Genomic DNA, 16,420 nt, shown 5'->3' on the forward strand with positions numbered 1-16,420 from the left:
GTAGAGCTCACAGGTTTGGAAGGTGCTGTCAGAGAAGCGTGATGAGCTGCTGCAGTGCATCTTGTAGATGGTACACACTGCTGCCACTGTGCTGGAGGAAGTGATTGTTTAAGCTGGTGGATCAAGTTGGCCTGGACGTCAAACTGCTCAAATGTTGGTGGAGCTCTGCTCACCCAGGAACGTGCAGCACTTTTCATCACACTCCTGACTTGTGCTTTGTAGATTGTGGACAGTGACAGGGAGGGGGTTGGTGACGGTGTCAGGAAGTAAGTTACTCTCCAAAGAATTTCCAGCCTCTGACCTGCTTTTGTATTCAAATACCTAGTCCCACTGAGTTTCTGTTCAATGGTAACCCCCAGGACGTTGACAGATACCAAACCAAACCAAATCTAGGAGGAGGCAATTAATGAACCTGATTGGAACACAGTACAAAGCCACTTGGTCTTTCAGGCCAACTGCACCATTCAATTAGATCACAGCTGATCCAACTCTCAACTCCATCACTAGATATATATCCCTTGATGCTTCTATGTATCAGAAATCTACTGATCACTGCCTTGAACAGCGCCAGTTGGTACCAGCATCCAACAGCCTTTTAAGTAGGTGGTGTTGCAGGTTTCCCGTATCTGTTGTGTGAGGAAGTGCTTCCCGATTTCACCTCTTCATGACTTAAGCTGTAATTTCGCTTAGTTTAGCTTTAATTGATGGTTCCCCTTCACTGACTCACTAAACAGAGTCTTATCATACTTATTCTATTAAGACACTCATAATATATTAAATCAGGCAATTAGGACAGTCAGCTTTAATAGAAAAGGATTGGCATGTAAGAGTGAAAATGTCTTACTAAAATTATACAGGCTGTCGGTGAGGTTATAGATCGCGTATTGTGTGCGGTCTTGGTCTCCTTAGGGGAGGATATCTCTACCCAAGGAATGTACCAAAGTTTCCTTCAAGTGAAGGTTCCTGAGACGGAAGAGGAGCTTGAGGTGAGATTGCATAGATCAGCTATAGTCTCTGGGATTTAGAAAAAAGACAGGTGATTGTTTTAGAATCTGTACATTGCAGAAGGAAGCCATTCAGGCCAAAGGGTGGAATTTTCCCATGGCGGGCGGGATATGGACCATGCAATGTTCCATTGGCCCTGGTGGGAATTTCTGTCCTTAGGGAGAGGACAGCCAGAAAATCCCCACCCATAGTGTATGCACCAACGCTATGACAGAGTATCTTACCAGGCCCTCTACCCCACCCTAACTCTGTAACCCCACACATATAGCATGGCCTATCCACCTAACCAGCACACCTTTGGAAACTGGGAGGAAACCAGAGCACCCGGAGCACATCTGTGCAGACACGGGGAGAGCGTGCAAACTCCACACAGACACCCGAGGCAAGAATTGAACCCAGGTCCTAGGCAGCAGTCCTAACCACTGTGCCGTCCTCAATGCTGATCTCACTGAAAGAAATTAAATTTTTAAAGGGTGGGCTCTAGAATGATGTTTTCCCTGGCTGAGGAGTCTCGAACTAAAGGCCACCGACTCAGAGTAAAGGGTAAGCCATTTAGGACTGGAATGGGAAGAAATTTCGACACTCAAATGGTCGTGGATCTTAGAAAATTCTCTACCTTAGAGAGGGGGTTCTGTGGCTCCTCAGCCAATGAACATATTGAAAACTGAGACTGATAGATTTTTGTAAACTAAGCGACTTAAAGGAAATAGGGATAATGCAGGAAGGTGAAATCAAGTTTTAAGGTGAGTCATGATCACATTGAGTGGCAGAGCAGGCTCGAAGGCTCACCCCGGCTCCTATTTGTTCAGTCTAATGTTTTCCTGTTCACTCTTTCTGCCCCATGGAAAAAACCCTGAGCGCCCCAAGTAACCATATTTTCCCATCCTTGGGGTCATCACGTGGAATCTATTCCGAAAGTTTCAGGCTAATACTGGAAATGAATTGTTACAGCTATCAGGGAAGACTGAACAGGCTGGGGCTGTTTACTGTAGGAAAGATAAAGTGACAGAATGGTTTGACAGGATAGACGTGAGAAAGAAGTTCCCACTGGTTGAGGGGCTGGGACGGGGCTGGGGGTCTGAAATCAGAGACTCATCAGTAGGACGGTGATGGTCTAGAATGCACTGCCGAGGAGGGTGGCAGAGGTGGGATGCCTCACATCCTTAAAAAAGTACCTGGATGAGCATTTGACTCATCACAACATTCAGGGCTATTGGCCGAGTACTGGCAGACGGGATCAGGTGGGAGATCAGGTGTTTCTAATGTGTCAGTGCAGACTCGATGGGCCGAAAGGCCTCTTCTGCATTGTGTGATTCTTTCGATATAAAACAACCATGAACAAATCCAGTCATTAAAGATAAGGTTTATTTATTAATCATAAGTAAGGCTTTCATTAACACTGCAATGAAGTTACTGTGAAATTCCCCTAGTCGCCACGCTCCTGCGCCCGTTTGGGTCAATGCACCTAACCAGCATGTCTTTCAGATTGTGGGAGGAAACCAGAGCACCCAGAGGAAACTCACGCAGACACGGGGAGAATGTGCAAACTCCACACAGTCAGTGACCCAAGCTGGGAATCGAACCCGGGTCCCTGGCGCTATGAGGCAGTAGTGCTAACCATTGTGCCACCGTGCCGTCCCCCATTAGACCATTCAGGAGAAACTTCTTCATTCACAGAGTGTTCAGAGTTTGTGATTTGCAACAGGAATGGTTGAGGTGACTAGAATGTGTAGTTTAGGGAGAGCTAGATAGTTATACGAGGGAGACGGGGATAGGTGGATGGGAGGAAGCATGTGTGCAGTATAAACACTGACACCATATGGTTGGGCTGAATGGTTTGATTGTGCTGTAAAATTCAATATAATTCTACATTCCGTCCTCTTTGTGGATTTAATGCCCTTTCTATAATGGTAATAATGGTATCTTCACAACAGCGTACAGCACTCAAATTGACCCAATCAATGTCTTGAACAAATTGATCGTTACATCTTTACTGGTGTACTTTATTCCTCTTGTCATAATCCATAATGCTATTGGCGTTTTTTCTTTAATGTCTTTATCCAACGACAATCATATTTTTAATGCCTTTCCATTAAGTGCGTGTCCTATTTCTCATTCTTCCTCCCAATGTGCATTACCCGAAAATATAAAGCACGTTCGACAACCGGACGTGAATCCAACTGATGCCCCACAGCCCACTGCCACATCCCTATAAAGCCTTTACCTTTCATAACCACATCTAATTACCCCCTTCCCCCTTGACCCAGTTGCCTACGCTGGCTGAAAATGTCCACTCTTTGGTTCCTTGGTGGAACATAAACCACCGCTATGGACAGATGGACCAAATAGACTCTTTCTCTGCCTGAGAATCCATTACATTCTATGTATCCCTTACATTTTCAGAGTTGTAGCCTCCTGGGGTCTGAATCTTTCACAATTGTTTAAGAATTCTCAAAATCAACTTGGCCAGTCCCTCCCCATCTTAAGCTCTGATTAGGTTGCTACAGCAACAGCAGGCACGCAGCAAAGAAGGCAAGTAGTATGTCGGCTTTCTTCGCGAGAGGATTTGAGTATAGGAATAGGGATGTTTCACTACAATTGTATAGGACGTTGGTGAAGCCACACCTGGAGTATTGTGTGCAGTTTTGGTGTCCTTATCTGAGGAAGCAGATAAGGAAACCAACACACTTGCTATAAAGGGAGCACAGCTAAGGTTTACCAGGCTGATTCCTGGGATGGCAGGTCTGTTCTATGAGGAGAGACTAAGTCTAGAAGAGTGAGGGGGGATGTCATAGAAACTTACAAAAGTCTAACAGGGTTAGACAGGGTAGATTCAGAAAAAATGTTCCCAGTGGTGGGGGAATCCAAAACAAGGGGTCATAGTTTGAGGATAAGGGGTAAACCTTTTAGAACTGAGATGAGGAGAAATTTCTTCACCCAGAGGGTGGGGAATGTGTGGAATTCACTCCCACAGACAGTAGCTGAGGCCAAAACATTGTCTGATTTCAAGAAGAAATTAGATTTCACTCTTGGGGCGAAAGGGATCAAGGGATATGGAGGGGGGAGGGGGATCAGGATATTGAATTTGATGATCAGCCATCGTCAATATGAATGGCGGAACAGGCTCGAAGGGCCGAATGGCCTACTCCTGCTTCTAGTTTCTATGTAATACTCGCTGTCAGGAATACAAGCAGGAAAATTGAGGAGCTGGATTCTGCTTGGGTCAAGATAGGGGGCTTGGCGAATGATCCACTGCTCAGAATCTTCAGGCCATGGAAAGACGGGTAAAGCCCTGGGTAGTATTACTTCATATTTCTTCACGGAGTTAAATGCAATTACAGATTTTCCTAAACAACTTCTCACACTGTGCTTTGAGGCAGGAATGAAATCTGATCTCCATCAGGAGGACTTTTACTCTTCGAGTGAGTTTAATGGCCAAACGCACGGCAACCGTTGCTCATAACTAGTCTGCAGGCTCTTGTCCAGTGACTGAGATCACACCACAACCATCGGCTCAACTGAGTCAAGTCCTTAAATCTAACACCTACATAAAATCAGCTCCTCTTAACACGCTGGGGGCCTGGGACTCAATCATTCACATTAAAATGCAGGAATGCATTATTTATTTATTTTTACATAGAACAGGCTCAGTAATTAACTGATGAGAAGTACTTCACTGGAGCTGGCAAAAGAATCAAAGTTGACATGAAGAAAGTCTTTTTTTTAACGCAGCGAGTGTTTTGGGTTTGGAATGCGGAGTGTGCGCGGCGGAGACAGGCAGACTCAAACGTGACTGTCGACACAGAATTAGATACGTAGCTAAACAGGAGAAAATTCCAGAAGGACAGGGAAAGCTGGGGAGAGTGAGGTTAGCCGTGTTGGTCTCGCAGAGAGCTGGCACAGACACCAGGGGCTGAATAGCCTCCTTCTGTCCTGGGGCAGTATGGTGGCACAGTGCTGCCTCACAGCACCAGGGACCCAGGTTCGATTCCTGGCTCGGGTCACTGCCTGTGTGGAGGCTGCACGTTCTCCCTGTGTCTGCGTGGGTTTCCTTTGGATGCTCCAGTTTCCTTCCACAGTCCAAAAGACGTGCTGGTTAGGGTGCACTGGCCATGCTAAATTCTCCCTCAGTGTCCCCGAACAGGCGCCGGAATGTGACGACTAAGGAATTTTCACAGTAACTTCACTGCAGTGTTAATGTAGGTCTACTCGTGACACTAATAAATAAACTTTACTTTGTAATCATTCTATTGGCGGGATTCCACCCATCCGCAACGGGATCTTCCAGTTTCTGCTGTTTCCACCCTCCATTCCCTGGGGAATGCCGCCAGCCAGGCCCTCCCAGCAGTAGGATGGGATGATCCCGCTGGTGCGAAAAATCCCAGCCAGTGAATGAAGTTCTCCATGCAGGAGTTCAGATGGATTGCGGGTGTAGGGGAATGGAGGACTGGGGTGGGACAAGGGTGGCTGGTGGGGATGGGTGGATAGGTCGGGGGTGCTACTGGTCATTCAGATGGCGGTGTCAGGAAACATTTCTTCCCGCAGTGGAAAAGGTGTTGACCCTTTGAGGGTCAATTTGGGGGTCAGATTGTCCTGAAGTAGAAACTAAAACAAGACTAAACATCTCCCTGAGGGAGGATACATAGTGGACACAAAAGCTTTCCCATGTGCACAATTGTTAAAGAATTCTTTCATGGAGTTTGGGCATCACTGGTGAGGGGGAGCAGATTTAGGACTGAGTTGAGGAGGAACTTCTTCACACAAAGGGTTGTGAATGTGTGGAATTCCCTGCCCAGTGAAGCAGTTGAGGCTACCTCATTGAATGTTTTTAAAGCAAGGATAGATAAATTTTTGAACAGTAAAGGAATTAAGGGTTATGGTGAGCGGGTGGGTAAGTGGCCCTGAATAGATCAGCCATGATCTTATTGAATGGCAGAGCAGGGTCAAGAGGCCAGATGGCCTACTCCTGCTCCTAGTTCTTATGATGTTGTATTATGTTCTTATGTTCTAACTTACACCATATCCCATTCACCCGGTGAATCACTCGGTGTTCAATGGCCTACATTAGCTCCCAGTCTGGCAACAGTGTGGTTTTCACAATTCTCATCCCTGTTTACAAACCTCTCCCTAGCCTCATCTCCTATCTCTGAAATCTCCTTTGGCCCTATAACACACTCAAGATCTCCATGCTTCCCCCTCCCGCAACTCTGGCTCCTTCTCCAACTCACTGTTCCATCCGCACAAGATTGGTGGCCGTCCCTTCAGCGGCCTGGACCCCAAGCTCAGGAATTGCCTCCCCGAAAGCTCTCCATCTCTCACTCCCTCTTGAGGACTCTCTTCCAAACCTATCTCTTTGACCATGACAATTGTACAAGCGCAAGTTGTTGTTGGAGTCTCATCCAACGGCTCACAATCCCCCCTTTTCCTCATCTGGAGAAGGGGAAAAAAAAACTTTCAAAATCATTCAGTCCAATCTGCATATCAGCAACGTAAACAGGAAAGGAAACTTGATACAGGAGCTTGGCACTGGTGCGTGTCAGGGCTAATTACTGCCAATTTTCCCACAAGGAGCTGTTAATCAAAAGAGGCCTTTGTTTTGCTGCCCTATTACCTGACTGCTCTTGTGTCTGACCTTTAGTACACAAGTAGTAAAAAGGGTATGTGAAAACAGTGGGCTTGTGACATACCGGCTGTTATGATCGCTACGTGAAAGGTAAAGTTCTGAGTTACGACCTGTTAAAACTTTGTCTGAGTCACACCAGCTCAAGTAACAGCCCCTATGGACCTGCAGAGGCCACTTTGAGAGAATTCATTTTCTGGATGTGGCTAGCATGGGCAATGCCAGTTGTAGTCATCATTGGCTGCCCAACAGTCTGAGGGTGATATCTACTCAGGATCATGAGCCTCTGCCTATGGGTCTCCATGTGACAGACCAGTTCCTGACCTACATGTCTTTGGGTAGAACGTCCCGTGGGTTCCGGAACGCTGGACTTGCTCCCCTTTCCTTCCTTCTCTGCCTCATCGTTACGATGTTGTGACTCACAAAAGTGCAATGACACTTGGCGAACAAGTTGCTGCCTTTTTGAACATTTGGTCGCGATTGTCTCTCCCAATCACTGTTTGTGAGCCTTGAGAAGGTGATGGTGGGCCACCTTCTTGATCCACCGTATTTCCATGTGGGGAGATTACTCCCATAAAGCAGGAACTCCCTCCCTAACAGTACGGTAGATGTGCCTACACTATATGGGCTGCAGTACTTCAAGAAGGCGGCTCACCTCCACCTTCTCAAGGGCAAGAGGAATGTGCAACCATCCCATGAATGAACAAAACCCCATCTGGGTCACTCATGCCTTTCAGGGAAGCAAATCTGCCATCTTTACCCAGCCTGACTCCAGAGCCACAGAAATGAAAGGAAAAGGAAGATAAGAGCATAAGAACATAAGAGCTAGGAGCAGGCTTGGGCCATCTGGCCCCTCGAGCCTGCTCCGCCATTCAATAAGATCGTGGCTGATCTTTTCGTGGACTCAGATCCACTTACGCGCCCACTCACCATAACACTTAATTCTTTTACTGTTCAAAAATGTATCTATCCTTGCCTTAGAAACATTCAATGAGGTAGCCTCAACTGGGCAGGCAGTTCCACACATTCACAACCCTTTGGGTGAAGAAGTTCCTCCTCAACTCAACCTTAAATCTGATCCCCTTTATTTTGAGGCCATGTCCCTTCATTCTTATTTCACCCGCCAGTGGAAACAACTCCCCTCCTTCGACCTTATCTACTCCCTTCAGAATCTTACATAAGAACATAAGAAATAGGAGCAGGAGTAGGCCATCCAGCCCTTCGAGCCTGCCCCGCCATTCAATAAGATCATGGCTGATCTGTCGCTGCTCAGTTCCACTTTCCCGCCCTCTCCCCATAACCCTTAATCCCCTCTCCTATCAAAAACCCATCAACCCGCGTCTTAAAAATATTTAGCGAGGTAGCCTCCACCACTTCAACGGGCAGAGAATTCCAGAGATTCACCACCCTTTGAGTGAAGAAGTTCCTCCTCAACTCCGTTCTAAACCGCCCCCCTTTTATCTTGAGGCTGTGCCCCCTAGTCCTACTGTCTTTTTTGAGCGGGAAGAGTCTCTCCTCCTCTATCCTATCCATCCCATTCATCATCTTATACGTCTCAATGAGATCTCCCCTCATTCTTCTAAACTCTAACGAGTACAAGCCCAGTTTATTCAGCCTCTCCTCATAGCTCAACCCCCTCAACTCCGGTATCAGCTTAGTAAACCTCCTCTGCACTCCCTCCAAGGCCAAAATATCTTTGCGCAGGTGCGGCGCCCAAAACTGCACACAGTACTCCAGCTGCGGCCTCACCAATGCCCTATACAGCTGCAGCAAGACCGCCCTACTTTTATATTCAATCCCCTTCACTATGAAGGCCAGCATCCCATTCGCCTTCCTGACCACCTGCTGCACCTGCAAGCTGGGTTTTTGCGACTCATGCACAAGGACCCCAAGGTCCCTCTGCACCGTCGCCTGCTGCAGTTTTTCGCCCCGTAAGTAATAGTCCTTCCTACCATTCTTCCTACCAAAGAGGACCACCTCACACTTGCCAACATTAAATTCCATTTGCCATTTCCTGGCCCATTCGCCCAGCCTATCTAGATCCTTCTGCAGACTCTCCACACCCTCCGCACAATTTGCCGTTCCCCCAATCTTGGTGTCATCAGCAAATTTCGACACTCTACACTCGGTTCCCTCCTCCAGATCATCTATATAAATGGTAAAAAGCTGAGGCCCCAGCACCGACCCCTGGGGCACTCCACTAGTCACCATCCGCCAATCCGAATAGCACCCGTTGACCCCCACTCTCTGCCTCCTATTTGACAACCAATCCTCTATCCACGCTAACACCCTACCCCCAACTCCATGTCCCTCGACCTTCTGCAATAACCTCTTGTGAGGCACTTTGTCAAACGCCTTCTGAAAATCTAGAAAGACCACATCCACCGGCTCTCCTCTATCCACCGCCCTAGACACATCCTCATAGAACTCCAGTAAATTTGTCAGACACGACTTCCCTTTAATGAAACCGTGCTACATGTGACTCCAGATCTGTGGTTGACTCTTGAACATCCCCCTCAGTGACACTTAGGGATGAGCAGTAAATGTTAACCCAGCCGGCGATGCCCGGAATAAAAAGGCCATTCAACACTTTATGTCATTCAGTTATATTATGGCAAATCTTACATGTTTCTATACGATCTCCCCTCATTCTTCTGAATTCCAATGAGTATAGCCCCAGTCTACTCAGTCTCTCCTCATAAGCCAACCCTCTCGACTCCGGAATCAACCTAGTGCATCTCCTCTGCACCCCTTCCAGTGTCAGTACACGATACAGGCAGAGGGAGGACAAATCCACGTTTTGCTCAGTCACTTTTTGTTCGGCTCACGTCCAACCCTTGTTGCCCCTTGTGATGCCGTGCTGCTGGTGGAAGTTAGGACACAGGCAGTCAGGTTTTGGATAAGTTCAAATATAAGGAGTGGAAGATGAGAGGTGGCCAGGAGAGAAATGAAGCAATGAGTCTGGATGTTCTTTCTCATTAAGCTCCTGGCAACCACTGACATGGTTATTTAAATAAGAAGTCTGACAACACCAGGTTAAAGTCCAACCAATTTATTTGATAGTAAACTCACAAGCTTTCGGGGTTTGCCCCTTCATCAGGTGAATGGAGAGTTCTGGTCTCAAACAGAGCATATAAAGCACAGACAGTTAACAGATTACTGATTAGAATGCGAGTCTTTACAACTAACCTGCTATTCAAGTCTTAAAGATGCAGACAATGTGACATCTCCATTCACCTGATGAAGGGGCAAACCCCAAAAGCTTGTGAGTTTACTATCAAATAAATCGGTTGGACTTTAACCTGGTGTTGTCAGACTTCTTACTGTGTTTACCCCAGTCCAGCGCCGGCATCTCCACATCATGTTATTTAAACCAGTAACAGATCTCAATGGGTAGAAAGGGAGGAACTATTTCCACTTTGGAGGAGTCCAGAAGGGGGCTTAACCTTAGAGCAGACCATTCGCAAAGTGGAATTCTAAAACTCTGCACAAAAGACTTTGGGTTCTGGCATCAGTTGAAACATTTAAGACATAATTTCTGATATTGAAAGTAAATAAAGGGGGTTAAGGTACAGATCAGCCACAATATAACTGAATGACATAAAGTGTTGAATGGCCTTTTTATTCCGGGCATCGCTGGCTGGGTTAACATTTACTGCTCATCCGTAAGTGTCATTGAGGGGGATGTTCAAGAGTCAACCACAGATCTGGAGTCACATGTAGGCCAGACTCGGTAAGGATGGCAGATTTCCTCCTCGAAAGGAATTGAACCAGATGGGTTTTTATGACAATCAACAATCAGTTTCATGGTCATTACTATTAATTCTTGATTTATTTCTATTCAACTCAAATTTTACCATCTCTTGTCTATTTCTCAACTGCATCCCACAAGCCTTTCAAAGCCATCCTGTGAAGATATCAGAATCAGATATCTTTTAGTAAGATCACTTCTCATTCTTCTAAACTAAGGTGGATATTGGCTCACCCCGTCCAACCTTTCCTTATAAGACAGCCTCACGTTCCAGTTCTCAGTCAAGTGAACCTTCTTGACACAGCTTCTAAAATAATTAAACCCTTTCCTAAATAAGGCGGCCAAAACTGCACACAGTAACCTAGATAGGGGCCAGAATTCTCTGGCCCTTCACGCCGGCAGGATTCTCCGGTTCCGCCGTCAGTGTGACGTCGATGGGAATCTCCTTTGGCAGGGCAGGACCGGAGAACCGTACTGCCAGCAAACAGTACACCACCTCACACCAGCTGGAAACACATAGCCGGAGAACCTCGCCCGTGGCGTCCCCAGTGCCCAGTATGACTGTTGCGAAACCTCCCTACTTTTATATCCCATTCCCTTTGCAATAAACGTTTTGACCCTGGGTCAGTCCAGCATAATGAGGAGATGTGGGCAAAGGTTATTACCCTCACTGTGAGCTCCTTGACTACATACACGTCACACAGTGGGCTGATGTAATCCAGAGTCCCAGCGCAGGAGGGGTTTAGAAATAAAATCAGTAACAGCTGTTTGGAATTTTCTATCCCAAAGAACAGATTCAAGAATGAAATGGATAGACTCTTGGGCAGCGGTGAAATCCAACTGTTTGGGCATTGGTTGGGGTCGAATATCACCATAATCTTATCGAATGGGAGAGCAGCTCCTTCCTACCAGTGTGTGGCTTAACTCCGCTTCTATTTCTTATGTCCTTGAGCTCCAGTTTAGCAAGTGCAAAGGCCTTTATATTCTTTCATGGAAGCTGAGCTAAACACTGCAGACTAATGCCTTTCCCTCTACCTTCTTGCCCTCGCTGGCACACTCAACAACTCATCGTGACAGGCCCCAAGTGAAGGCCCAGCAAACAGCGACACAGCCCAGGCACACTCGTAATTAGGAGGCTGGACACACGCAGCTCACCGCCCACATTCTGACACCTGCTGTAGGAAGGTAACCTAGGCGGCACAGTGATTAGCACTGCTACCTCACAGCGCCAGGGAGCCGGGGTCAATTCCGGCCTCGGGTCACCGTCTCTGCGGAGTTTGCACATTCTCCCCGTGTCTGTGTGGGTTTCCTCCGGATGCTCCGGTTCCCTCCCACAGTCCAAAGACCTGCGGGTTCGGTGAATTGGCCATGTTAGATTGTCCATGCTAAATTGCCCCGTAGTTTCAGGGGGACTAGTAGGGTAAATGGATAGGGATAAGCAGGTGGGGCCTGGGTGGGATTGTGGTCGGTGCAGACTCGATGGGCCGAGTGGCCTCCTTCTGCACTGTAGGATTCTATGAAAGCAAGGCAACCAAGCTGGTCAGACATGAGGTTCAGACCAACATTTGTTGAGTGCTTTTCCCCCATTCTGCGCAGTGTTGGCAAAATGCAATAAAAATATGAATAACGGAGGTGAGAAATGAAGAATAATGAATACTGATATATAAATAAATTATAACATCCAGAGATCTATAAAAGAATAATGCATGCTAGTATATAAATGAATAATTGCCTGCTCTGATACATCAATGACTAATGACACATACCCTTACAGGAATGAATAATAAAGAGTACTGATACAGAAATGAACAATATGCACTGATAGACGAATGAATAATATAGTCTGGAGTTGCTGCAGCATGGTGGAGAATAAGGACAGCTTAGCACGGTCAAACTGCAACCCGCTTCACTGTAACTAACCTGGTACAGTCTAACTCTGGCCAAGTACAGTCCAGTTCTACTCCAGTACAGTCCAACTACAGCCGAGTGGTATATATCCCAGAACCTCACTTCACGGTGTGTCAGAGTGATAAGCCACTTTGCATGTAATTACTTCCTGTTCTTTAAAAGGACATTCTGGCTCATGTTTGCCCAGAGATTTTCCTTTTCAGGCATATATACTCCAAGGTAACTGCACTACAGATGAGTGTTAGAATCGCCACAGTATAGAAGGAGGCCATTCAGCCCATCGCACCTGCAGCGACTCTTTGACAAGGCATCTTACCCAGGCCTGCTGTCCTCCCCACTTCCTCCCCCTTCGCCTTATCCTCATAACCCCACATATTTACCTCCCCCCCCCATTGCCCCTAACACTAAGGGGCAATTTATCATGGCCCATCAAACTAACCCGCACATCTTTGGACTGTGGGAGGAAATCGGAGCATCCGGAAGAATCCCAGGCAGACACAGGGAGAATGTGCAGACTCTGCGCAGACAATCGCCACAGCACCCGTGTCCCTGGTGCTGTGAGGCAGCAATCCTAACCACCGTGCCACCCACAGTACGTCTGAACCATGGGCATTTCCCAGTCTTCCATCACAAGCTGGGCTGCAGTTATGAGGAATTCATTCCCTGTGGAATTTCTGGGTGGAAATCGAGACCTGCAACGTTGCTCCAACAACGTAGCTTGGCACCAAACTTAGTGGAGGACCCTCACCCAAGCCTGTGATATTTGTCTCTATTTCCAATACCAGCATGGCATCCTGCAGCCAATTTACTGTGGGTCTGGGGCAGTTTCATGCCATGGTCCATATCGATGGAGATCTGATCATTCACTATCTAAAGATGTTTCACCAACGGAGAGGAGAGGCTTCCTTGTACAGAGTGTCCAACCTATACCATTCCAAATCCTAACAATTATCCTGTATTGACATGTGAGCGTCACTGGCAAGATCAGCATTTACTGTCCTAAGTACCAGTGAGAAGGTGATGGTGAACAATGTCCTCTTCGTTTTTGGAGTGCGCAGAATTTAAATACATTGCCCCTTTAAATTATTTTGCAATGCCGTACACACACAGTAACTTAAAGGGTTGACTTGTGCACAGCTTGCATGGGGACTTACAGGTTACTGCACTGCCACGTGGCAGCTCACACAGAATCAAACAGCGCAGGAGAGGCCCTTTGGCCCATCGAGTCTGCACCGACACATTGGAACCACCTGAGCTCCCACCTAATCCCATCTGCCAGTGCTTGGCCCACAGCCCTGAGTGTTATGATGTGCGAAGTGCTCATCCAGGTACTTTTTAAAGGACGTGAGGCATTCTGCCTACCCTCCACCCCCCCAGGCAGCGCATTCCAGACCCTCACCACCCTCTGGGTAAAGATGCTTGTCCTTACATCCCCTATAAACCTCCCACCCCTCACATTGAACCTATGTCTCCTCGTAACTGGTCCTTCAACTAAGGGAAACAGTTCCTTATCCTCACGGGGAACGTTTGTGTTGTGCCTTCAGAGTGAATGCTGCTGCCCATACAGTGTGGGTACACCTAGAGTGCGGTTATAGCAACACAAACAAGCTGCACTTCCTCAGCATGTTTAACATCATTAAATGCCCCAGTGCTTCATGGGAGCATTGTACAACAAAGCCTGATATGGAGCCACAACAAGGAGACATTGGGTTTCCATCCTCAAGGCCCCTGCATTGGGAATCAGGAATGTCCTAGGCTTTGCCCACCCACCTCGGGAGAAAGTGGCTGCAAGGACAGGATTTTCACCACAGGGGCTGCAGTTGAGCCAGCTGACCTAGGCCAAGGGTCGAGGGGAGGGAGCGTGGGCAGCTAAAGAGCCTGCGGGGTGGGAGGGTAAGTTTAAAATGCCTGTCTCAACAAATGCTAGCGATGCCCACATCCCACGAAATAATACATTTTCACAAAGTTTAGAAGGGCGGCATGGTGGCACAGTGGGTAGCACTGCTACCTCACAGCGCCAGGGACCTGGGTTCAATTCCCAGCTTGGGTCACTGCCTATGTGGAGTTTGCACATTCTCCCCATGTCTGCGTGGGTTTCCTCTGGGTGCTCCAGTTTCCGCAGGTTAGGATGATTGGCTATGCTAAAATTTGCCCTTGGTGTTAGAGGCATTAGCAGGGTAACTACATGGGGTTATGGGGATAGGGCCTGGGTGGGATTGTTGTCAGTGCAGGCTCAGTGGGCCGAAAGCCCTCCTTCTGCACTGCAGGGACTCTATTCCATGTCAGCCGTGGTTGAATGAACTCTTCTGCCTCAGTGTCAGAAGCGCATGGGCAGTAAGCCCCACACAAAGGACCTCACCAGAAAATCTAGGCTGACAGTACTCGTGCGCCAGGCTCTCTGTGGTGTCCTTTTTCAGATGAGACTTAGAGCGAAGCCACGTCTGCCCTCTAAAGATCCCATGCCACAGATTGGAGATGAGTTAGGGGATGCCTCCCTGGGTATCCCTCGGACAGATGACGGTGGGGGATCGCGGGATATTCCGATGCAGAACAACTGGCGTGTTTCCCACATTACAGTTGTGACCAGGCCTCCAAAACATGCCTCACTGATTGGAGAGTGCGTTAAAATATTGCGTGGTCAGTAGAGGCACACAGTGTAAATGCAAACTGCCCCTGCGTTGCTGGACAATCAACGTGAATGAAGAGTGAGCTCAGCAGTTGCAGCTGGAATTAGTTTGTGCGAGGGTATGTGTGTGTGTGTGTGTGTGTGTGTGTGTGTGTGTGTGTGTGCCGGAGGGAGGAAATCTAGCCCACCGCATAAAGTAACATTAAACCACACTGAATAATGAGTTTTTGCTGCTCCAGAGGTTGCAATTACTAATAATTGGTTTTGTCCTCCTGCCACGCTTCATTAGGCAGCAACATGACCAAGATCTGAAAAGGTGAACAGAGAGGCTAGCAGTCCTATTTTCTTTCAAATTAATTGCTAAATTTGTCATCAGCACCACACGGCACAAAGAGATCCATTAAAACATCTTTAACGCGTGCAAGTGTAAACGGTGCAAATGCGTCTTGGGTGGCTGTGCAAGAGCACCAACGGCAAAGCGACGACTTGTCCAGCGCTCTATCCAGGAAAGAAAGTTGGCTCAAGCACAAAGTGGGCCACTGTATCGCCAAAATAAAATCCATACCCCGCGGCACAAAGTTTCAGGAAGAAATATCCTACAAAGGGCGACATGGTGGCACAGTGGTTAGCACTGCTGCTTCACAGCTCCAGGGACCTGGGTTCAATTCCAGGTCTGTGTCTGTGTGGAGTTTGCATGTTCTCCCCGTGTCTGCCTGGGATTCCTCTGGATGAATTATAGGATAGAATCTCTACAGTAAGAAGGAGGCTATTTGGCCCATCGAGTCTGCACCGACGACAATCCCCCACCCAGGCCCTATCCCCGTAACCCCATATATTTATCTTCCTAATCCCCCTGACACTAAAGGGGCAATTTTGCATGACTAGTCTGCACATCTTGGAAGGTGGGAGGAAACCCGAGCACCTGGAGGAAACCCATGCAAACATGGGAAGAATATGCAAACTCCACACAGTGACCCAAGCTGGGAATTGAACCCGGGTCCCTGGTGCTGTGAGGCACAGTGGTTATCACTGCTGTTTCACAGCGCCGGGGGCCTGGGTTCAATTCCTGGCTTGGGTCACTTCTGTGTGGAGTCTGCACATTCTCCCCATGTCTGCGTGGGTTTCCTCCGGGTTCTTCAGTTTCTTCCTACAGTCTGACAGACTTGCTGGTTAGGATGCATTGCCCGTGCTAAATTCTCCCTCAGTGTACCCGAACAGGCTTCGGAGTGTGGTGACTGGGGCATTTTCACAGTAACTTCATTGCAGTGTTAATGTAAGCCTACTTGTGATACTAATAAATAAACTTAAACTTAAGAAACTTAAATGTATCACTTTTCACATCCCTGTGACTTCCTACAGCGCTTCACAACAAATTACTCACAGAGTAATCACTGTCCTGTTTCGACAAGGCTTTCATCATCATTGCTTCAAATCAAAGCAACACAACTCAGCAAAGGAGGAACTGAGGAATAGAAGGGAAAATCAGGGAATCGGGTGTGAGGAAAGGCTG

Source organism: Carcharhinus amblyrhynchos, chromosome 15, assembly GCF_965287045.1.
Source record: "Carcharhinus amblyrhynchos chromosome 15, sCarAmb.v2.hapA, whole genome shotgun sequence".
NCBI classification, from domain to species: domain Eukaryota; kingdom Metazoa; phylum Chordata; class Chondrichthyes; order Carcharhiniformes; family Carcharhinidae; genus Carcharhinus; species Carcharhinus amblyrhynchos.